The sequence below is a fragment of the Protopterus annectens genome, chromosome 10.part0 (genome assembly GCF_019279795.1).
Source record: "Protopterus annectens isolate FY-2018-M chromosome 10.part0, PAN1.0, whole genome shotgun sequence".
Classification (NCBI taxonomy): domain Eukaryota; kingdom Metazoa; phylum Chordata; order Ceratodontiformes; family Protopteridae; genus Protopterus; species Protopterus annectens.
In genome coordinates this window covers 1173765447-1173788774 of record NC_056744.1, presented here as the reverse complement: position 1 = coordinate 1173788774, position 23328 = coordinate 1173765447, and the positions used below count along the sequence as shown (strand labels likewise).

The window sequence follows — 23328 nt, the reverse complement described above, 5'->3', positions numbered from 1 at the left end:
TTTTATATATATATATTTTAAAATTTTTTTTTTTTTTTAAAAAAAAAAAATAATGGTATATTGAAACTTACAACATCAAATGATATGCATCTATGTTAAGTTCAAGTATTCAAAAAATCTTGCCAAATTTTGCATCCCCCAACTCTTTAAATGTACCAACTCAGAGATTGCACTACAGTTCAGTAAATGGAAATCTTCTCCATGAAGATTTCTGCTTTCAAATACTTGCAACTTCGAACATATGTCGACCATATAACATTCGATGGTGTAAGAATTTGATAATGTAATATAGACCCGAATGTATCTACATCTGTTAACTTTTTATTTTAATATACTTACAATTTACTGCTGCAACTACTAACTGAAGTTATGTGGTGTCATTTTAACACTGTGGAATGCCTTGTGCATCTAGAGCTGCAATTTAATTATAGGTTCATAGGTAGGTACTAGGCTATTGGCCCTAGGGCCTATATAAGCCTAGCCAAAAAGGTACCCTGGCTTTCACCACCAAAGAAAATTATTTTCCTGTGTCCCTGTCGAGCAGAGCCACAGAGGTGATCCCCAGGGTGAATTTCCGATTTCCCATCCAATCATCAAGATTTTTCTTGAAGAGTGCTAATGAGGAGCTTTGTTTGATATAGACAGGTAGTTTTTTCCAGAGTATGGGAAGTCTCTGGGACAACAATCTATCCCTCCAGCATGTTCTGTTTATTGTGGTGACAAGGTTTAGGTCCCTAGAGCATGTAGCTTGGAGGAATTGGGATTTCTTTAAGTGCAGCATGTCCATCAGCTCTGGGTTTGACATAGCTTTGTATCTTAGGCAGAGATCGCCTCTGAGTAGGCGATATGCGACGGAGTAAAGCTGGAGTTTTCTGAGACTGCCTGCGCAGGGCATATGTTTGAGGCCAGTAATCCTCTTTGTGACGTATTTCTGCGGCCTTTTTAGTTGTAGATGTCTTGTGAGGTACATACCAAAAGGGGCAATGTACTCTATAATGGGTCTAATGAGTGACGAGTAGAGGGGAACAATTACCTCTTTTTTCCTACCTTTTGTGATGAGGTGTGCCATGTAGAAGGATTTCCCGACTACTATGGCAATGTGATTATCAAAGGAGAGACTACTGTCCACCTGTGTCCCAATGTCTCATCACACTTTCCGTGTTAAGTAGACTACCACCTATGTGGTAGCTCATGAGTACAGAGTTTTTACCAAAGGGGATGACAATGCACTTTTTGGCAATGAGCTTGAGGCCATGGATTTGACACCAGGCATCTGTCTCAGTGAGGCCCTTTTGCAGGATGTCCACATCATTAGGAGTTTCGATTATGGGTCCTAGTTTGCAGTCATCTGTGAACTTCGTTAGCCAAAGACCTTCTGTGTTAGCCTGTTCTTCAGAAAAGTAGATACCAAACAGCAGGACTGAACCCTGTGGTACTCCACTTGTCATTGGTCTGAAGATGGATTTGGAGTCTGCTACTTTCACAGTGTGGGTTCTGTCAGTGAGCCAGTTGACAAACCATCTGGTGACAAAGGGATTTATACCTAGTTTAATGAGTTTATCTATAATTCCAGAGTGGGGGATGGTGTCAAAAGCCTTGGCGAGATCGAGATAGGCTGTGTGAACCACCTTACCCTCGTCTATAACTTTGGTGACTGCTTCATAGAAGTCTATCAGGTTTAGGAGACATGATCTGTCTTTTACATACCCAAACTGGGTGGGGTCCAGAGTATGGAGATTACCAATGTCTTTGTTTATAAGTTCCATGATGATACATTCCATGGCCTTGCAGACCAAGCTTGTTAGGCTAATGGGGCGGCAGTTCCCGGGGTCCGTGGTGGCTCCCCCTTTTGAGGAGTGGGATAACCGTCGCTGTGTGCCATTCAGTGGGCACAAAGCCTGAGGTGAGGCTATGATTGAACATGATGCTTAGATGGGGTGCCAGTCCATTCTGTAGTTCATGTAGAACACAGCCTGGGATGTTGTCAGGTCCAATGGTTGCTGTGTTCTTGGCTTTGGAGAGTGTGGTTTTTACCTGTGCATCTGTGATTACAGGAACTTTGCATTCTTCTGGTATAGAGATGGGCCCTTTAGGGGATGTGAGAGGGGTAAAGTTAGCACTGAACCTATCTGCCAGGATGTTGGCAATATCAGTTGGTTCTGTACATTTAGTGCCATTGTGCTGCAACTCAGAGCAGATCTGAGTGTTGCCATTGAGATTCTTGACATAGCTATAGAATGCTTTGTGGTTGTCTTTAGAATCAGTGGCGATTTTGTTTTCATAACTAGCTTTGGAGGATTTTGTGAGGGATCTCAGCTTCTTACTGAGGCTGACCAGGGAGTTCCTCCAATCATGGGATTTTACTCTTTTTTGCAACAGTTTCTTTCTTCTGTTGTAGAGTTTGTTTATGGCAGGAAACACCAGATTGGCTTCCTTTTTTTGAAGGATAGCATCTTGGTTCTGTTAGGGATAGCACGATCCATGCACTTGTGCAAGTGCTTATAAAGTGCATTTGTGTAGGATTCAGCAGTCGTACCTCTATTGTCTGCCTGCATGGGTGTCGTGAAGTTTGCCACTTCTGTCTTAAGAAGTGTGAAGGTGGCTTTGGAGAAATTTTTTATGGTGGTTTCCCTAATGGGGGGGGGATGTCTAGGGTGTTTAGCTTGTGGTTGGATCTGACCAATGAGGAAGTGACCTCTGGTGTGGAACAGTGGTCACCCATGCTGGTAATGACCAGGTCTAGGATATTGCTGCCCCTGGTAGGGGTGTGGATAAGCTGATCCAATACATTGGAATTTATGAATTCCAGAAAACGCTGAGCAAAAGAGTTGGTACATGAGTAGTTTTCCCAGTTAATGGTGGTTTAGTTGAAATCGCCCATTATGAGGGTGTTGGGTTGTACCCTAATATTTTGTAGTGTATCAAGAAATAAGGAGTGGGAATCCTGGGGCATGATGGGGGATATGTAGCAAGTTAATCTGGATTGCGGTCTTGCCCAGAGTTAGTTGCACTTGGATTATCCTGGATGCATTATGCTGAGCAACTAGCCTGGAGGTGTGGATATCCTTAATGAATATGGACATACCTCTGCCTTTAGTGTTTCAGTCCAGGTTAGGTGGCCGAAAGGTGTGGTATGAATTATAGCTTGGTAATACAGGGGTGCTCTCTGGAGCCTTGTACCAGGTCTCTGTCACTGCACAGATGTTGATGTTCTCCATTTTAAGGAGTGCGTCGAGTGAATGCATTTTGAGGTTAAGACTTGTAGCATGGAGTAGCATTACCCACAGATTTTGCTTGCTTGTACCCGTTACGGAGGTGAATTTGTCAACTGTGGTCGTTTCAGTTACTTATCTGCTTCATTTGAAGTTCTGACAGGAAAATATTAAAGGTTTTCACTTTTTATTCATTTATATGATATTTACTGCCGATTTAAAACTGCTATTAATGCTTTTATCATTAAATCGCATTTTTACTGCAAATTACATTGCATTTTTTGTGGAGAATTTTTCATTTAAAGCAAATCTCTAAGTAAATGTTTATTAATGCAGGTTTAAAATGTTTCTATTTGTTTTAAGGGCTTAGAATTGATTTTTGGCAGTATAAGCAAATGTTTATTAATGCTAGTTTAAAAGGATTCTATTTGATTTAAGGGACTGTATTTGATTTTGGCACTATTTGGACACATGAATTTTACTTTATACTGTGACTTTGTGCTGTTCTTTACTAGACTTCGTAGGTTGTGGAACAAGGCTTAGCACATTTTAAAGTGTTTCTAACATATTTTATGCAGTTTTGTCCTATTTCCTGTGTAGGAACACAATTTATATTTTCTATTATTAATGCTCTTACACTGGCAATATTAAAAGCTGCTATTCCAGTCGCTGTTTTTTTTTTCCTGACTTGATGGATCTTGATAAAGCTACTCCCCCATCAAATCCAGCTGCACATAAAGAAAAAAACAAATCAAGAAAAACATGTCTCAGCCTACTGATTGTGAATATGTTGTTGCCTTATCCTGGCCCACAGATCACTACCTGTATCCCCATCACCCTCTTGTGCGAGCCCGCAGACCTCTATGGCATATTAGTCAGACACATCCTCCAGGGCTGTTCTATTACCTGGTTCAGGTACAGGATAACCAAAATCCTTTAGGTGCAAAAGAGGTCCCGATTTAGAGACCCTTTGCCAGACGAGCTAGTTTTAAAGATGTATTTTGTAATGTACTTACAATTTACATGACTTTGCTGCATCTTTGCCTGCTGAACAGAAGTGTCATATGAATGACATTGTTTCTAGTGTCTCTGTTTCAAAATAAACTTTGAGAAGTATCTTGAAAGGTACATACATAACTAAAGCAGCCTCTTCTGTTGTAAGCTTGGTTACATAATCAGAATTTTTCTGAGGATTTAAAAAAAAAACAAGATTTTGAATGCTGCTTTAAGTTGTGAATTGGTGTTTGGGTGTGCTGATAAAGATTCTTAAACAATGAGATGATACAGATATCTAAATTGTGTCACGTCCCATCGCATCACTTATGCTCATGACGACAAATGCTAGACTCCACATGAGAAAGATTCATTGGTATTTAAAAAAATGTTGTACTCAGCACTTGCTTTCCTCGGAGTTCCACATACCAATGCTGGATTTTTCTGAAATGAAAGCTATCTGATCCCTCCACCACTGTAACTAACAATCCAAACCTACCCTTCTCCCTCTATATCCCAGGTCAGTCGGTCCAGATGAACGTCTCAGATTTTAAAAAGGGAACAGTGTCCAAGGGAGTTCAAGTGCAAGGAGATGTGGTCCTTTGAATGCTACAAAGCACATAAACTTCAAGGAAATATTACCACTGCTTCAGACCTTAATATTTCTTCACCATTTATGGTCTCCAGGTCCCATTTTAGTGGTCACAGACAAAATCACAGTCATATGGCACCTTAACAAACAAGGGGATAAATAAGGTTATACACTTTGTCGGATGGCAGTGATGGCCTGGGCACGCTTCAGGCCTCATACATCCTGGTAGAGCAAAAACTAAAGGAAGGCAGACTAAGCAGATCCTGAATGGATCCTCACGAGTAGAAACTCCGGTCAGAGGTCTGCCTAGATTTCGTTCAGACGTAGGGAACACTCCAAATAGTTATGTTCATAGGTTGGTACTAGGCTATCAACCATAGGGTCTATACAAGCCTAGCCATAACAATTCCCTGGCTATTTCTTCCCACATTATTTACTTCCCTGGACCCCTGTCTAGCAGGGCAACTGACGTGATCCCCGGGGTGAATTTCCTTTCTCCAATCCAACTGTCAAGGTTCCTTTTAAAGAGGGCCAAAGAGGCACTCTGCTTGACATGTATGGGCAATCTATTCCAGAGTCTGGGGAGTCTCTGGGTCAGGAACCTATCCCTCCAGCATGTTTTGTTTATTGTGATGACAAGGTTTAAATCCCTGGAGCATGTGGGCTCTGAGGGATTGGGATTTCTTTAAGTGTAGCATGTCCAACAGCTCTGGGTTTGACATGGCCTTGTATGTTAAGCAGAGATCGCCTCTGAGTAGATGATATGCAACAGAGTATAGCTGGAGTTTTTTAAGGTGGTCAGCGTAGGGCATCTGCTCTAGGCCTGTGATTCTTTTAGTGAGGTATTTCTGCGGCCTTTCCAGTTGTTGCAGATGCCTTGAGAGGTACATACCAAACGGGGTGTTGTATTCTATAATGGGTCTAATGAGGGATGAGTACAATGGGACAATTGACCTCCTTTTTTCAGGATGAAAAGCCCTTAGTGATGAGGTGTGCCACAGAGAAGGATTTCCTGACTGTTGTGGCGATGAGGTTATCGAAGGTGAGACCACTGTCCACCTGTGTCCCTAAGTCTCTTATCACACTTTGGTTGCCAACGTCTTTGTTTATAAGTTCCATGATTGGCCTTGCAGATAAGGCTATTAAACATGACACTTAGGTGAGGTGCCAGTTCATATTGTAGTTCATGTAGTACAAAGCCCGGGATGTCATCTGGTCCCGTGGATGCTGTATTCTTAGCTTTGGAAGTCGTTTTTTTTACTGTGTGGCCATTATTACGGACATCTGCCAGGATATTGGCAATATCCTTGGGATCAGTATATTTAATGCCATTCTGTTTTAGCTCACAGCAGATCTGAGCATTACCATTTAGATTCTTGACATAGTTATAGAATGCCTTGTGGCTGTCTTTGGAATCTTTGGCAATTTTATTTTCATAATTAGCTTTGGAGGATTTTATGAGGTATCTCAGTTTCTGCAACAGTTTCTTCCTTTTGTTGTAAAGTTTGTTTATGGCAGAGGACCATCAGATTGGCTTCCTTTTTTGGATGAAAGCATCTTGGTTCTATTTGGGATGGCACGATTCATGCATGAGTGGATGTGCTTGTACAGTGCTTTAGTGTAGGATTCAGCAGTTGAACTTTCAGTTCCCTTCTGCATGGGTGTCATGAAGTTTGTCACTTCTGACTTGAGCAGCATGAAGTTGGGTGATCAGCTTATGGTCAGACCTGACTAACGAGGGGTGACCATAGGTGTGGATGGATTCCCATGTTGGTAATGACCAGGTCTAGGATATTGGAGCCCCTGGTGGGACTATGGATTAGTTGATCCAGGGCATTGGAATTTATAAATTCCAAGAACCACTAGGCAAAGGTGTTGTTGGTACACGAGTAGTTTTCCCAGTTAATGGCAAGGTAGTTAAAATCACCCAGTATTAGGGTGTTTGGTTCTATCTTAATATTTTCCAGTATGTTTAGAAAGGTGTAGTGAGAATCTTGGGGTATGGTGGGGGATCTGTAGCAAGCTACAATTTGGATTGAGTCTTACCTAGTGTTAGTTGCACCTGGAGAATTTTAGACGCATTGTGTTGTCAACTAGCCTGGAGGTGTGAATATCCTTGGTGAATATTGACACTCCTCCACCTTTAGTGTTTCGGTCCTGGTTTGGTGGCCGAAAAGTGTGGTAAGAGTTGTAGCCTGGTACTGCAGGGGTGCTCTCTGGAGCCTTGAAGCATGTCTCAGTTACTGCACAGATATCGATGTTCTCCATTTTTAGGAGTTCCTCTAGAGAGTGCATTTTGAGGTTTAAACTTCTAGCATTGAGTAGCATTACCTTTAGATTTTGCATGCTTGTACCTGTTACGGTGGTGGTTTTGTCCTTTGAACTTTGCCTAAAAAAGGCACTATAGGGGTGGCAAGAGCCTTAGCCAATAACCTGAATCCCAGGGGCGACAGGTGCAGACCATCTCTGGCAAAGCATCGTGGTCCGTCGATCATGTCGTCCCAGGCAGACAGATACTGGATCCCCTTTGAATGACACCAGAAGCTTAGCCAATTGTTGAGGTCAATCATTTTGTCCTTATACTGTGGTATCCTTCTGGGCGAAGGCAGGATTCTACTCAGGGCTAGGGTCATACCTGCCTGGGCCACATGATCCGAGAGCTCTTCCATGTCTCTTTTCATGTAGTCCAGGGAGGTCATTCACTCCATCATGGACAATGACAGAGTCATATTTGTACTTGTTGTGGAGTGACTTGAGTGCATGCGTTATGTTTGCGTCCTTTCATCACAGAAAGTTGGAAAAACTGTGTTTGAGATAACCTATCAGGGTTACTTGGATTATGCATTCTCACTTTACTGAACTGGCAGGGGCTATTACCACAAACTTCCTCACACTCTGGATCTGCCCTGAGTGTCGGGGCGGGGGTGCTCCTCGACTTACAGCAACTGCTACTGACAGCCTGGATGATTCTATCTTGATACAGTTTAGACAGTTGTCCTGCAATTATGTGCAGCAGTTACTGAAGGAGGCAAGAAAACCTGCAACTAGAAAATCTTAAAAGTGGAAGAGGTTTTCTAGGTGGTGCCTGACTGATATTACTGGACCTGATATGGTGTCTTGTGCATTCAAACAGTTTATGAAAGGAATTTTGCACCTAAGTCCCCCTTAAAAGCAAATCCCTCCTCCTCAGAATCTCAAAGTTGCTTTCAGGATTCTGCATACCTTGGCTGGGGCTAAGAAGGGTAATCCTATCTGTGAGCAAACAAGTGCACAGTGGCTGTCTTCGTTTACTGTTTTTTGTTACTCCCACCATGGTAAAACTACTTCAGACAAGGGTAAGGGAACATTCCTACAGAACTTTATCCTGTTTGGTGACATTCGTGGTGAAATTCGAACATCTACTGTTACAGGTAAATAGGACTTGCACAAGGACACTTTATTGGACATGTGTGTATGTGTATGCATGTTGTGTGTATGTGTATGCATGTTGTCTGCTCTTGTGTGTATGTGTATGCATGTGTGTAGGCATGTCTGTGCGCATGCATAAATACATGCATACGCATACGTGTCAAAGTCAAAAGTAAACAACTGCCATTTAGACACCACAAGTGAAGTCTGAACAAAATTACGTGCATCATGGTTGAACTGAAGATAAACGCATACAATTACATGTGCTTAGAAGAGAGACATATAGATGCAATTACACGTGTATCAGACCTCACATTAACCTTTCTCTTAGACAGTTATACTATTACTTATTACTACAACTATTCTATACACCACTATAGCATGTGTGTGTGTGTGTATACATATATGCATATATGTCTCTCTCTATATACATTTATATATACAGTGGCTATAAAAAGTTTACACACCCCTGTTAAAATGCCAGTTTTCTGTGATAAAAAAATGAGACCACAATAAACCATTTCAAAACCTTTCTCACCTTTAATGTGACCTATAACCAGGTTGAGGAGGCCCTGGAGAAGTGGAGATATGCTTTAGAGAGGAGAGGAATGAAGGTCAGCAGGGCTAAAACAGAATATATGTGTGTAAATGTGAGGGAGGGTAGAGGAATGGTGAGGATGCAGGGAGAAGAGTTGGTAAAGGTGGATAAGTTTAAGTACTTGGGATCAATAGTTCAGAGTAATGGTGAGTGTGGAAGAGCGGTGAAGAAGAGAGTACAGGCAGGGTGGAATGGGTGGAGAAGAGTGTCAGGAGTGATTTATGAAAGACGGGTACCAGTAAGAGTGAAAGGGAAGGTCTACAAGAGGGTAGTGAGACCAGCTATGTTATATGGGTTGGAGACAGCATTGACGAAAAGGCAGGAGTCAGAGCTGGATGTGGCAGAGTTAAAGATGTTAAGATTTGCACTGGGTGTGACTAGGATGGACAGGATTAGGAATCAGTATATTAGAGGGTTAGCTCAGGTTGGACAGTTTGGAGACAAAGCAAGAGAGACAAGATTGTGTTGGTTTGGACATGTGCTGAGGAGGGATGCTGGGTATATTGGGAAAAGGATGCTAAGGATGGAGCTGCCAGGTAAGAGGAAAAGAGGAAGGCCTAAGACAAGGTTTATAGATGTGGTGAGAGAGGACATGCAGGTGGATGATGTGAAAGAGCATGATGCAGAGGACAGGAAGAAATGGAAATAGAAGATCCGCTGTGGCGACCCCTAACGGGAACAGCCGAAAGAAGAAGATGATGAATGTGACCCATAACCTGTACAATTCAATTGAAAAACAAACAAACCTGTTAGGGGAAAAATATAAAAAAATAAAAAGTACAATAAGCTGGTTGCATAACTGTGCACACCCTTGAACTAATACTTTGTTGAAGCACCTTACAGCATTCAGTTTTATTGGGTAGGAGTCTATCAGCATGGCGCATCTTGAATTGGCAATATTTGCCCACTCTTCCTTGCAAAAGTGCTCCAAATCTGTCAGATTGCGAGGGTATCTCTTGGCCACAGCCCTCTTCAGGTCAACCCACAGATTTTCTATTGGATTTAGGTCTGGGCTCTGGCTGGGCCATTCCACAACTTTAATTTTCTTCTGGTTAAGCCATTCTTTTTTTTTATTTGGATGTATGCTTGGGGACGCTGTCGTGTTGAAAGTTGAAATTCCTCTTCATCTTTCTAGCAGACGCCTGAAGGTTTTGGGCCAAAACTGACTGGTATTTGGAGCTGTTCATTATTCACTCCACCATGACTAAGGCCCTAGTTCCAGCTGAAGAAAAGCAACCCCAAAGCATGATACTGCCACTGCCATGCTTCACCGTTTTGCACCAAACATACCTTTTGGAATTGTGGCCAGAAAGTTCAACCTTGGTCTCATCAGACCACAACGCATTTTCCCACATGCTTTTGGGCGGCTTTATGCATTGTTTTGCAAATTTTAGCTGGGTCTGGATGTTTTGCTGTATAAGAAAAAACTTCCGTCTTGCAAACCTATGCCACAGTCCAGGCATATGGAGAATACGGGAGATTGTCACATGTAGTACACAACCAGTACTTGTCAGAAATTCCTGCAGCTCCTTCAGTGTTGCTGTAGGTCTCTTGGCAGCCTCCCTACCAGTTTTTGTCTCGTCTTTTCATCAATTTTGGAGGGACATCCAGTTCTTTGCAACATTACTGTTGTCCCACATTTTCTCCACTTTTTGATGACTGTCTTCACTGTGTTTCATGGTATATCCAATGCTGTGGAAATTTTTTTCGTACCCTTCTCCTGACTGATACCTTTCAGCAATGAGATCCCTTTGATGCTTTGTAAGCTCTCTGCGAACCATGGCTTTTGCTGTAGCAGGCAACTGAGTAAATATCAGGAAAATCCTACTAGGACAGCTGAACTTTATTTGGGGTTAATCAGAGTCTCTTTAATTGATGGCAGGTGTGTACCCAAGAAAACTGAATGCTAAAACTGAATCAAAAGGTGCTTCAACAAAGTATTAGTTTAAAGGTGTGCACACTTATGCAACCAGCTTATTGTATGTTTTTTATTTTTTTCCCCCCAACAGATTATTTTTTTTTTTTGTTTTTCAATTGAATTGTACAAGGTTATAGGTCACATTAAAGGTGGGAAAAGTTTTGAAATTATTTATTGTGACCTCTATATCACAAAAACCTGGCATTTTAACAGGGGTGTGTACACTTTTTATATCCACTGTACATATATATATATATATATATATATATATATATATATATATATATATATATATATATATACATACACACACACACACACGTTTGTATGTGGGTCAAACTTTGTCTTATTGAAGCTACAGTTGACAGATTCCTAGTTGGCCGAAACCACTTCAGCAAAACTGCCTTAAACGGAAAGCACGGACTGACGAAATCCTTTCCCTGTGAAACCAACCACTTGGCCACCAGGGTGAATTCTGCTCTTTCTCCAGTGTAGTGCGATCTCAGAGTTTGTATATTTAAGTAGGGGGATGAAGCCCCTCACTTGGGTGGGTTTAGTTTTGTGAGTTTTTTTTCCATGGTGGCCAAGTGGTTCGTTTCACAGGGAAAGGATTTCGGCAGTTTGTCCTTTCAGTTTAAAGGCGAGTCAAAGGAGACCCATATATATATATATATATATATATATATATATATATATATATATATATATATATATATATATATACACACACACACACACACATATGTATGTGTGTGTGTGTGTGTGTGTGTGTGTATACATATATATGTGTGTGTGTGTGTATACATATATATGTGTGTGTGTGTGTATGTATATGTGTATATATATATATATATATATATATATATATATATAGTCGTGTAAAATCTTACCATAACTTTAGACGTCCTGCTCTTCTATATGCTGCTGTATCCATAACATGAGGGAGTCTGCCTCTGATTGACTCGTACATCTGGCCATTTTACAAAAGATGAATGCTATTGCAAAGTTGCGTGTGAGGGCCCACATCACTCAGCATACATCGGCCATAAGCGGATGTCAGCACGCACCTATCTCTGAAGTGAATGCTGCTGGGAACCAGCGACTATGGAGTGGGTACTCAGGAGTCACCCAAGTGTCAGGGGAAAGGCAGGGTGGGAAAACTATACAGCAGCATATAGAAGAGAAGAGAAAGACATCTAAAGTTATGGTAATATTGTACGCAACTATACTATGTCCTTCTACTCATATGCTGCTGTATCCATAACATGAGGGAGAGTGCAGAAGCTCATGCTATTAAGGAAAGGGAGGGGGAACAGACACATTTTCCACAACGCCGTGCAGAATGGCCCTGCCAGATCCTGCTCTGGACCTGGAAATGATATCCAGTTTGTAATGTTTGGTGAAAGTGTAGACAGATGATCACGTAGCTGCTTCTAAAATGGAAGCTGTATCCAAACCTTTAAAGAAGGCCCCAGAGGAGGACACAGCCCTAGTGGAGTGTGCCTTCACTGGGAAGGGGAGCCTTTTACCATGGGCTGTGTAGCAAAAGGAAATAAATAGTTTTTGAGATCCAGGAGGAAATGGTTTGCTTGGGAACAGGGTGTCCTAGGGCTCTTGGGTGACAGCAAACAAAGAGCCTATCTGATTTACGAATGGATTTGTTTTTTCCAAATAGTATCAGAGTTGTCTATGCACATCCAAGGAATGATGGATCCTTTTGCTGGATGTTTGTGGCAAAGGGAAGAAGGTAGGAAGATTGATGGCCTGCTTTAGGGAAAGTTCATTAACTACTTTGGGCATGAAGGGCAGGTTAGTACATAGGCAAACCCTGTCCTTGTGGAAAACTGTGAAAAGGGAAGAGGCCATGAGGGCTTGCAGTTCAGAGACCCTTCCGGCTGAAGTAATGGCCATCAAGAGAATAGTTTTCCATGTGCAGTGTTGGAGAGTGCAGTCCTTAGCTGGTTCAAAGGGAGGTAATGTAAGCTTTTCCAATACAAAATTAAGATCCCAAAAAGGGGGAAAAGGCTTCCTTGGTGGTCTAATGTGTAGAACCCCTTTTAAGAAGAGCTCGACTTCCAGCCTGGAGGCCAAAGGAGGGGAGAGAGGTAAACATGCTGAGATGGCAGACAGGTGTGCCTTGATAGAAGAATATGACATGCCAGTGTTCATCAATTGACACAGGTAAGACAGAACCACTAGAGGCTTTACAGACAGTGACTGAAGGTCTGGTTTTAGACACTAAACAGAAAACCTTTTCCACTTAGATAGGATTTTCTGGTAGTGGGTTTGCTGGCCTCCTGCAGAACCTGAAGCACGTCCTCGGTATAAAGGTGTCTAAAGGAAATCAACGCCCTATCACCCACAATGTAAGGTTCAGGGTGGATATTTGGGGGTATATAAGAGTTCCCTTCTCCTGTGTGAGTAGTTCCATCCTGAGGGGTAATTTGTGGTGATTGCCCCGTGGCTAGATGATGAAGAGGGGGAACCAGTGATACCTTGGCCAAAAGGGGGTCACCAACAAGACTTGTGGATGTTCTCTCTGAATCTTCAGCATAACTTTTTGTATGAGAGGGAAGGGGGGGAAATGCATAAGCAAACATCCCCTTCCATGGGAAGGAAAGAACATCCATCTTCCATGCTGCATAACTGAATATCCTGGTGAAGTAAGCCTGGATTTGTCTGTTCCTGGGGGAGGCAAACAAGTCTACTTGAGGTATACCCCATCTATGGACCAGGTCCAGGAACACATCCTTGTTTAACATCATTTGTGGGATTGAGTCATGGACCTGTTTAGAGTATCTGCCATCACATTCTCGGTCAAAGGTATGTAGACAGCTAGGAGGAATACTTGTCTCTGTTGGGCGATATCCCATGTCTGCAGAGCCAATCTGCATAGGATGAAGGACTTTATCCCCCCATGCTTGTTAATGTACCACAGCACCGTGGTGTTGTCTGTGTACAATCTCAGGACTCCTGGGAGGATTTGAGCCTTGAAGATTTGAAGGGCAAAAATCAAGGCTCTCATCTCCTGGATGTTGCTGTGTTCCCTCTGTTGGGAGTGGGTCCATGTGTCCCTCACTTTCCAGTCTCCTAAGGTTGCCCCCCAACCGGAGTCTGATCTGTGTACAAATCCTGACAAGAGTAGGGGGTTGCAGGGAGAGGCCGGATTGTCTGAAATCTGAACAAACCACCACTTTAGTTCCATGGATAGGCAGGGTAAAAGAGGTACCATAAACTCCAGAGGGTGCGGGTGTTGTTTCCAGACTGTCCTTAAGTACCATTGAAATTTTCTCATGTGCAGTCCTGCTAAAGGTACTATGGAAATGGTGGAGGCCATGAATCCCAAAAGCCTCAGAAACTCCCTGACAGGGCTTGGAGAGAAACAGGGTTGGGAGGGTGGCCTAATGGTTAAGGTGTTTGCCTTACAAACAAAAGGTACAGGGTTTGAGTCCCACAAGGGATAATTGGCTAGGCTTAAAATGGCTTGCAAGGGCAGTTAGCTTAGTACTACTCTATGAACCTATATCTATGAACCTAATAAGAGGTGAGGGTCAGAATCTTATCTGGAGGAAGACAGGCTATCATTTGTCCTGTGAGAATCTTGCATCCTAAGAACACATGGTCCTGGGAGGGGGTCAGAAAAGATTTTTGAAGGTCTGTGGTAAACCCCAGGCATCTCAGTAGGGAAATGGCACAGTAAAGGTGCTGTTGAACCATCTGTGGGGATGATGCCTGGATGAGGATATTGTCCCAATAAGGGGAAGAGTTGGATCCCCTGCATTCTGACAAGGCGAGAACTTGGGCTATACAATTTGTGAACACCCTTGGGGCTGCAGAGAGACCAAATGGCAAAGGACAGAACTGAAAATGCACAGAAACCACTGAGAAATGAAGGAATTGCTTGAAAAGTGGATGGATTGGGATGTGCAGGTAGGCATCCTTTATATCTAAAGACATGATGTAGGCCTAAAGGAGGATCAGGGGAAGGAAGGTAGGAAGAATCAGCATCTGAAAGGAGGGGACCATGAGAAAGGTATTCAGATGGGACAGATCCAAGATAGGTTTCCAGGGACCTTCTTTTCTGGGGACCAGGAACATTCTGGAGTAAAATCCCTTCCCTCTTAAATCTTGGGGTACCAACTGAATTGTACCTTGCAAGAAGAGGGTGTGCAGGACTGGAAGAAAGGAAGCCATTTGGTCTTGTGGGGGTTAAGGAATGCCTTTGAAGGTTGGTCTGGACTCCCACACCATGAAATAAACTTGTTTTATGATTGAGAGGACCCAAGAGCCCTGAGTAATCTGTTTCCAAGCAGGGAAGGGACAGGGAAAGATGCAGGGAGAGTGGAGTAACTGGGCTTAAGGGCTGGTAGTCACAGACTACCAGGTTTGGCCTGAAAGGGCTGCTTTTGAGCTGGTGTGGAGGGAAAAGACCTGGAAGGAGTCTACTTCCTGGAATCTTTCTTTCCTTTGGAGGACATATGTCTGGAAGGCCTTCTCACAAAGGTTGTTCTTGTCGGGTAGTTGCTCTGGAAGCAGGGAACCAGGAACACGAATATGTGCCTATGGTCCTGAAGTTCTTTGCTCTTCTCCTGAAGGGCCTTAAAGAGCTCAGCAACTGCTGAACCAAACAAAGCCTGGTTATCCGAGGGTGCGTCCATAAGCTTTGTTTTAATGTCATCTGCCAAAGGCTGTAGCCTAAGCTAGTAGCATCTCTTGATGACAGACCCTGAGGCAGCAGCCCCTGCAGAAGCCTCCACTGCATAACTACACTTTACAGAGTATCTAGTAACTTGGCTGCAGGAATTCAATAGGCTAGTGATCTTTGCTTTCCTGGGGGTATCAGTTAAGTCACCCAATTGTTTAATGACATCTGTGAGTACGGCCAAAATATTTGACCATATGAGTTTGATAGTTTATGGCTCTCACAGCTAAAGTGGCAGAGGTACAGACTTTTTTGTCTAATCTTTCCATTATTCTACTTTCCTTATCCAAGGGAAGTAAGGAAGTGGAAGGAAGAAGCTTAAATGTTTTATCTGCAGCCACAGAAATAATTGCTGGGTCTGCAGAAGGGGCCTTGAAGAGGAATTTGGTGTCTTCATGGACTTATAAAATCTATCAGGGCACTATGGTGCAGAGGGTTGGGAATCAGGAGCTTTTGAAGCAGCCACAAAAGCATCCAAGAATGCAGGATGGACAAGAGGAACAGCAGACGGGTTTGGGGGACTCCATTTGCAAGAGGTCATAATACCTCTTTTGGGTCTTAGAAGCCTGACTGCAGTCCCATTTAAAAAAGTCTTTCATTTGTACAATTGTCTCCCCAAAGGTAATGTCTTCCCCAGGGGAATCGGTGCCATTTAACTACTCCTCTGAGGAAGCATACCCCAGAGGAGAGGCAGTTTGAGAGGTATAAGTGAGGGATCCATCGCCTGAAGATTCCTCTTCTTCAGAGGAAATATCAGCCAACAGTTTACTTTTAGGAGTGGAGGCTGAAGGGGTCTGGGCAGGAGTCGAAGCCTGGCATTAAGGCCAAAAAGGCATTAAGTAGGCCTTGGGTAAAGACCTGCCAGTCAGGGGTTTGATCCGTCAGCATAGTCAGTTGAGAAGGAGCAGTTTGTTTTTTTTTTTTCCTCTTTTTTTGGGAGGGGCATCCGACGCAGAGTTATCGGAGATGCAATGAAGAGAATGAGGAGCAGACATCGGACAACACTCTAAAATGTCCAAGAGAACATCTTCACGAACAACAATTTGGGAAACCTCATGCGGGCCTTCAGAAATGGTAAGCCATGGGTCCCCCCACCGCCCGGGTCAGACGCCTATGACTCCCTCAGAGACATGCTGACAGCTTCCCTAATGGTTTCCCCCCCGGGTACCTATCAGGGGAAGGTATGCTGATTCAAACTCGCCTTCAACGGCCTCGAGAGGTACAGTCGGAAGTGAGGGCGCAGTCCTAGTTTCAGGCAAAGGCTTCTTGGCCTTTTTTGTGGGCAGTCCTCAGAGGTTCCCTACGTCAGGTTCATATCTTGAGCTAAATGTTTCAGACACAGATTCTCTAGGTATAGTTTTAGAGTGGCAATAGGGCTCCTAAGAGTCTTCGGTACAAAGGCCTTACAGATCTCAAGTGGTATGAACGTGATCTGGGCCTAGACAGAATAAGCAGAGCTTGTGCGAGTCTTTATATGGAATCTGCCTTCCACACTGACACTTGCCCTTTCTATCGGACATTAACCCACAACACAGAAGTAAGAAAGTAACAAAATCCTCTATGAGGTACTTATCTGAACACAGACAAGCACCAAGTCACTTTTCGAAGTGAGTGACGTCCGGAGCTGGCAGTCACACAGGCAGTAGAAAAGTTCTGAGGTAGGTGCATGCTGACGGCCACTTTATACCAGTCTGTTTACGGCTGATGTACACTGAGTGATGTGGGCCGACGCACATATCTTCACAGTAGCATTTCTCTCTTATGCAAAACCACTTTCAAGAACATTTCGACACAAGACTGCATTGAAAGAGGAGGATCCATGGGCAGACATGTTGAAACGGCTGATAAATGAACACTGACGGATGAATAAGAAAGACCAGAAGATAGTAACTTACACAAATACTGTAAAATTTAGCTCTGAATAGGTGCTGGTTATGTTGCTGGCCCCAACTAGAAAACCTTTTCCATTTGCTAATGTGCGATTTTCTAGTAGCAGTCTTTCTTGCCTCCATTAGTACCTGCTGCACATCCTCAGTAAGTAGACTGGTACCTAAAGAATTAAGACCCTATAATTCAGGCAGTCAACTGAAGATGACTGATGTCGGGATACAGCAAGCACCCCTGTTTATGTGCAAGTAGATCCAGTGTGTGAGGAACTTTGTGGTAAGTATCCCTGGCCTTTTCCAAAAGAAGGCAGAACTGCAACTGCCTGGACCAGAAGGAAGTCTCCACAATGATCTTTGGAGATTCCTTCCGAATCTTCAGAAGTACCCTGGATGTTAGTGAAAGTGCAGAAAAACACACAGGAACATTCTTCCAGGCCTTCTTTCATGGAGTCCTGAACAGAATATTGAGAGGTAACTGTCCAGACAGGCAGCAAATAGGTCTTACTTGAGGTAGTCCCACAGATGGATCAAATCTTGGAAAATTCCCTGATCTAACTTCCATTCAAGAGGGTCTGTCCTGCTCCTGCTCAGCTTGTCTACTACACAATTTTCCTTTGAAGGAATGAAGGATGCCTGTAAAGTGATACTGTGCTGGGAGGCTATACCTCAAGCAAATATGGCTAGTCTGCAAAGGGAATACAACTTGGTTCCCCCTTGCTTGTTGATGTACCATGTGTGACTGTCGTATTGTGTGCAACCACTAGAAGAGGTCTAAAGGACCAAAGATCATTCAGAGAGTTGACTGCCTTTATCAGGGCAAGTATTTCCTTGATATGTATGTGCTTGTATCATTCCTTAGTGTCCAACATTCCAGCACTTTCATCCCTCCTGAAACTGTTTCCCAAGCAGGGTCAGAAGCATCTGTGGTAAATGACTGCTCGGGAGCACAGAGGGAGAAGGGGAGTCTGGGATTTAAGGATATCTGTTGTCTCCACCAAATGTTTGCTCTGTTGACTAACGTGATCACTGGGATTTCAAATGATAAAGGGTATTGATGCTGGGACCAAAGAGATTTCAGATACCACTGTACCCTTCCCTTGTGGAGTCTTGTCAGGGGTATCATGAGAATCTAAATGCCATGAGACTCAAAATCCTGAGGTATTCCCTCACAACGACTGAAGTCTGAGCAGAAAACATTAGAAATGGATCTAAAAGATCTATTTTTTCCTGTGGAAGAACAATTCTTTGAACTGAGGTGTCTGGGTTGACAATCCGAGAACAAAATTCTGAGTGAAGAGGTCAGGAAAAAATGGTGAATGTTCTCTTGGCATCCCAGCTTGTATAAAGAGATCTCTCACCCAAAAGAGAGATTCCTGACATTTGGAAAAAGACTCTGCAAAGATTATCAAGTCATTTAAATATTGAAAAATGTGGATACCCTGTAGACTGAAATGAATTAAAACTGGAGCTAGACACTTTGTAAACACTCTTGATTCAGTGGATAGCCCAAACAGTAAAGCAGAGAACTAATTGTGTGTAGTGTGGGCTACTGGGTTTAACTGTCCAAGTGAAATCTCTGAAGATAGGAGATGCATTTTTCTCTTACATCTTAAAGGTTTCAGCCATTCTTTGAAAAAATTGCAGTTCTCCTCTGTGAATGTTAATTACAGAGTCTTAACAGAAGTGGTGCTGCTGTCTGAAACAAAGAATCATGAAACTGAGGTGGTTTTTGTTCCTGCAGTATTCAAATATGCTTGAACAGTATGAAGATAGATTCTGAAGAAGTCTTGTGGTATAAGCAGACGAAAGCACTAAATCTACTGTGGCAATAAAAAAAATGGTTCTTTTATTTCACTGGTGTGGACCTGCTTGAAACATTTGGACTGTTGTTTCATTTTGGTATTTGTTGTTCTGGTCCATAGTTATGCTGGAGGTATCCAGACAGACACACAAAACCTTATGAAACACCCCAAATCTGGATGAACAGGAATGTCATAAACATCTTTTAAATCTAGTGTTGCCAGGAAACTTGAAAAGGGAAGAAGAGTTAACAGGTTGTGGAAGTGGCATTTTGAATTTGGGCACTACCACAAACAGGTTTAGGAAAGAAAGATCTTGTGGTCTCCAACCATTTTCTTTCTTTAGTGCTATGAACATGCTTTAATAAAAACCCTTTCCAACCTGGAAAGGAGGAACTGGTTTTATCATTCCTTGGGACAGCATGTGACGAAGAACAGGTGGAAACAAAAGGGTCTGATCTGGAGGATGAGGAATGACCCCCTGAAAAGGAGGAATTTCCTTCAGCTATCACATGAAGCCTGACTAATGATTTTCAGAACCCATTTGTCTGAAATAATCTGTTGCCAAAGAGAAAAATGGAGATTCATGCTGTCTGGAAGAAAAGAGGGGGCCAGTGTGGGAGAGGGTCACAAGGTCTCTTGAATACTCAATTCAGACTTGGACTGCCCTTGGTTTTGGGATGACAGACTTCTTTTTGAAAGCTCCTTGCCACTTCTTACATATCTGTAAACCTGAATTTTGTTGAGATGGTTTATTCTGTTTTCTTTTTTGCTGAAATTGCACAAGGAGATGAGGAAATCCCTTGAGCAATTTGGAAAACGAGGGCTGAAAAAACTTAAGAAATTCCCTGGATCAGCCTGCTCCTTTCATCACACTTTTTGATCACTTCTATAGCATAGAGGCCAAACACAATCTCTATCCAAGGAAGAATTTTAAATTTCATTTTAGTATCATCTGGGATGTTCTGTGACAGCAGCCATCCAAACCTCCTCAAAACAGTGCTAGTGGCCACAGCCATGGAAGAAGTATCAAAAAAGTCGTGCACACAATGTAAAAATTAATGAGTAGTGAACTGTGCAATACAAGAAAGTTATTTAAAGCAGATTTTTCTTCACAAGAAGAAACTGCAGGAAAAAAACATTCCTCATACTTTCACAATTTGTCAGAACAAAATTTAACATACAAGCCTGATTGAAGCATATACTTTTCCCTAGCCTTATTAGAAAGAATAGGATTGAATTAAGCAGTGGCATCAACAAAGTGCTGAGTCAGGTTTGGGAATAATGTACACAAATTTAGAAGATGGAGGAACTTTATACATCCTCTCTGCCTTTTCAGGGGCAGCTGGCTGGCTATCAGGAAAACTGCAAGCAGTAACATATACATTATCTAAAGCAGAAAGAACACGGTGAATGGGTGTAGGTTGTGGAAATTCTTTCTATAACAACCCACAGTATTTTCTGAGGGATTGAGAAACCCCAGTGTTCTCCCAATGAAAACAGTGACATATTCTAGCAGTAGTCTCAAAGAAAGAGTCCCCTACAAAGAGAATCAGAAACTGAGCTTTCCTCAGAGTCTGAATCAGAAAGCTGAGGAAAAAAAACTGCACCTGTCCCTGCATCTTCCTGTTCTAATTCAAAATCATGACTCTCTTCAGGAAAAGAGGAATCCCTCTTTTTACCAGAAACTATTTTATAAGAAGCATCAATAACCTGAATTAAACCTTGAACCAAACTTTGTAATCTACACCTATCTAAAGAAATTTGAGGAGGAGCAGATAACATGCTTGATTTTTGTTTCTTTTTGAGAGGAAAATGGGATCAGCCATGTTACTAATGGCAGCAGCTCTTGCCCCAGGATGGACACAGCATTCTGACACAACACGGATACCTTACCCATTCCCTCTCTCAGGACCAACATGAGTGGCTTTCCCTTGTCCATCAAGAGGACCCCACAGCCACAGAGGATGTGGCTAACCCACAGACCATAGTGGCAGCAGCTGCTACACCAGAGAGTTCTGGGGTACAACAAATGGCCACAGCAGAGTCACCCACCTGTGGCTGAGGTAAACTGCTAGCCTGCTGTGCTGGTTGGAAGGAGGATTGACAATGACACTGTAGTCTGTTCCACAGTCAAGAAGAAAATGGTGTCTCTCTTTCCCGGGGAAGACAAGCAGCAGTTGTCAGTAAACTTTACCAATTCACAAAAAATACTTTTTTGATAGGAAAAAAATACAGTAAAAAGCATTTTAAAATAGAATGCCAGCTGCACAAAAAAGTAAACACATTTCTTCACAGAAAAATGTTTGTTACTTCACACTACTTTTAAACTGACAGAAAAAAACAGTGCTAATACCTCTCAATCTCTTAGCACAAGAAATCTGGACAAAGCCTGATAAAATGGGGGGGGGGGGTGAAAATAGGGACATGTTTTAGATATTGCTCTTATAAACTTAGAAAGTTGCTAGAACAACAGGATTTGTGTCAGCATGCATTTTCTGAAGGATATGAAGTCTGAAACTCAAATGCATGTCATTATTTAGTGACTTTAATCTTTAGACCATCCCAGTGATGTCAAAGAAACACAAGTTTTTATGAGGAAGAGACAAAAAATAAGAGGCAAAAATTTGGACATTCTGCAAAAATCTGCACAATTAAGAGGTATGAGTCAGTGCTCCATTAAAAAGTGCATTACAGTCTTGAGGCAGTTCATTAAAATACACTCCTAACTTTAAAATAATTACACAAAGAGGAATGTAATAAATCAACACCACAATTAAGAAAACTGAATTTTTTCGCCAAAGGGAACTGATCTGCCCAGCAAAATAAAGCAAAATCCAACCATTGATCCTCGAAAGCCTCAGAGAAGCATACCCTTTAGCAGCAAAGTTCTGAAGGACTTTATATCCAAATTTGTTTTCTGGTCAGCTCATCTCAGGCTGCTTAACAGTTTGGGCACGTGGAAGGTGCCATGAACCTTTGGAAGCTAGACTGCTGTTACATCCTTTGCAGGATATAAACCATATAGCTAAGGTTACTGCAGCAGTGATCAATATGAAGAACATCTCTTAGTTTCGTCTCTAGTGAAGTCCTGCAGCTAACATTTTTTTAAAATACTGCAATCTGCAAACAAGTGATCAACCCCAAGCAGACAACTCATTGCTTGCACATGACCTACAGGGATCTCATGGCTGCGTTACAAGTACTTTGTGAAGCCAGAGAATTTATCTTTACATGAATAAGACACTAAGTAAACCAACATGCTTTCTACCACAAACAACAGATACAACTTGGTACTAATACAACTTAGTACTAAACTCAGCCAACCCTCAGTTATTTAAATACAAAAAAATATATAAACAAGAGGTAAAAATATATTAAAATGAATTTTGATAATGCAGCAGGCAGAGAAGTCAGAGTTTATAAAGGAAGCATCGATATCCACAGGGGATAATGTTTTGATTCCAGCCATCCAGCACTGTCAAACACGACTCATACACAGGCTCTATGAATAACTGCCACCATTGAAAGAGTTTACTACCAAAGTAATGAAATGAACTAGACTGCCTCCATTTAATTGTTTTGTTAGGTTGTAAGTAGAAGAAAATGAAAATTCAATGCTAAGAATTAATACAAATTCCACATAAAAGTTACTGAACTTTTGGTGGAATGACTTGCTAATATCATAAATATCAACAGAAAGTAACAAAGTGAAGTGTTTTGGAGATAAACAAATGCACGTTTATCAAGATAACTGAAAAAGTGTAAACCACATAAAATCTATAGAAAATCCTGGTGGCAAAACTAAGAAATATAGATCTGAGCAATTAAATAATAAATAAAAAAGAAATGCAGCAATATGAAAATAAACTGGCTAACATGATACATTCTGATAAAAAGCCCTTTACAAAGTTTTCTAATAACAACAAAGATCCCAAATCCATTATGTCACATTTAGTACTTAAATTGTCTTCAGGTAATGACTGCAGATAAAGTCAAGGGTAATGCTTCATGACTGACCCAGAGGCAGCTGTTCTTGGAATAGGTATCAGCAGCATCATAGCTGCACTTGTCCACCTTGTCCCCCTCTGCCTCTGAAAGATGAAGAGTCCGGAGAATAACGGGACTGCTGAAACTTCCAGAACCACATCTTCTTTTGTCCTCTCTGGTTCCTGGAAAAGGATCTTTGAGGAGCTGAGAAGCGGACTCCGACAGCAGAC

General features: G+C 42.2%; 1 protein-coding gene across 1 annotated transcript in view; it reads right to left on the bottom strand.

The window, feature by feature from the left end:
- TDRD5 (tudor domain containing 5) overlaps positions 1 to 23328 on the bottom strand; it is a 2447201-nt gene that overhangs the window by 2160955 nt on the left and 262918 nt on the right. The gene's annotated exons all lie outside the window — the stretch shown is intronic.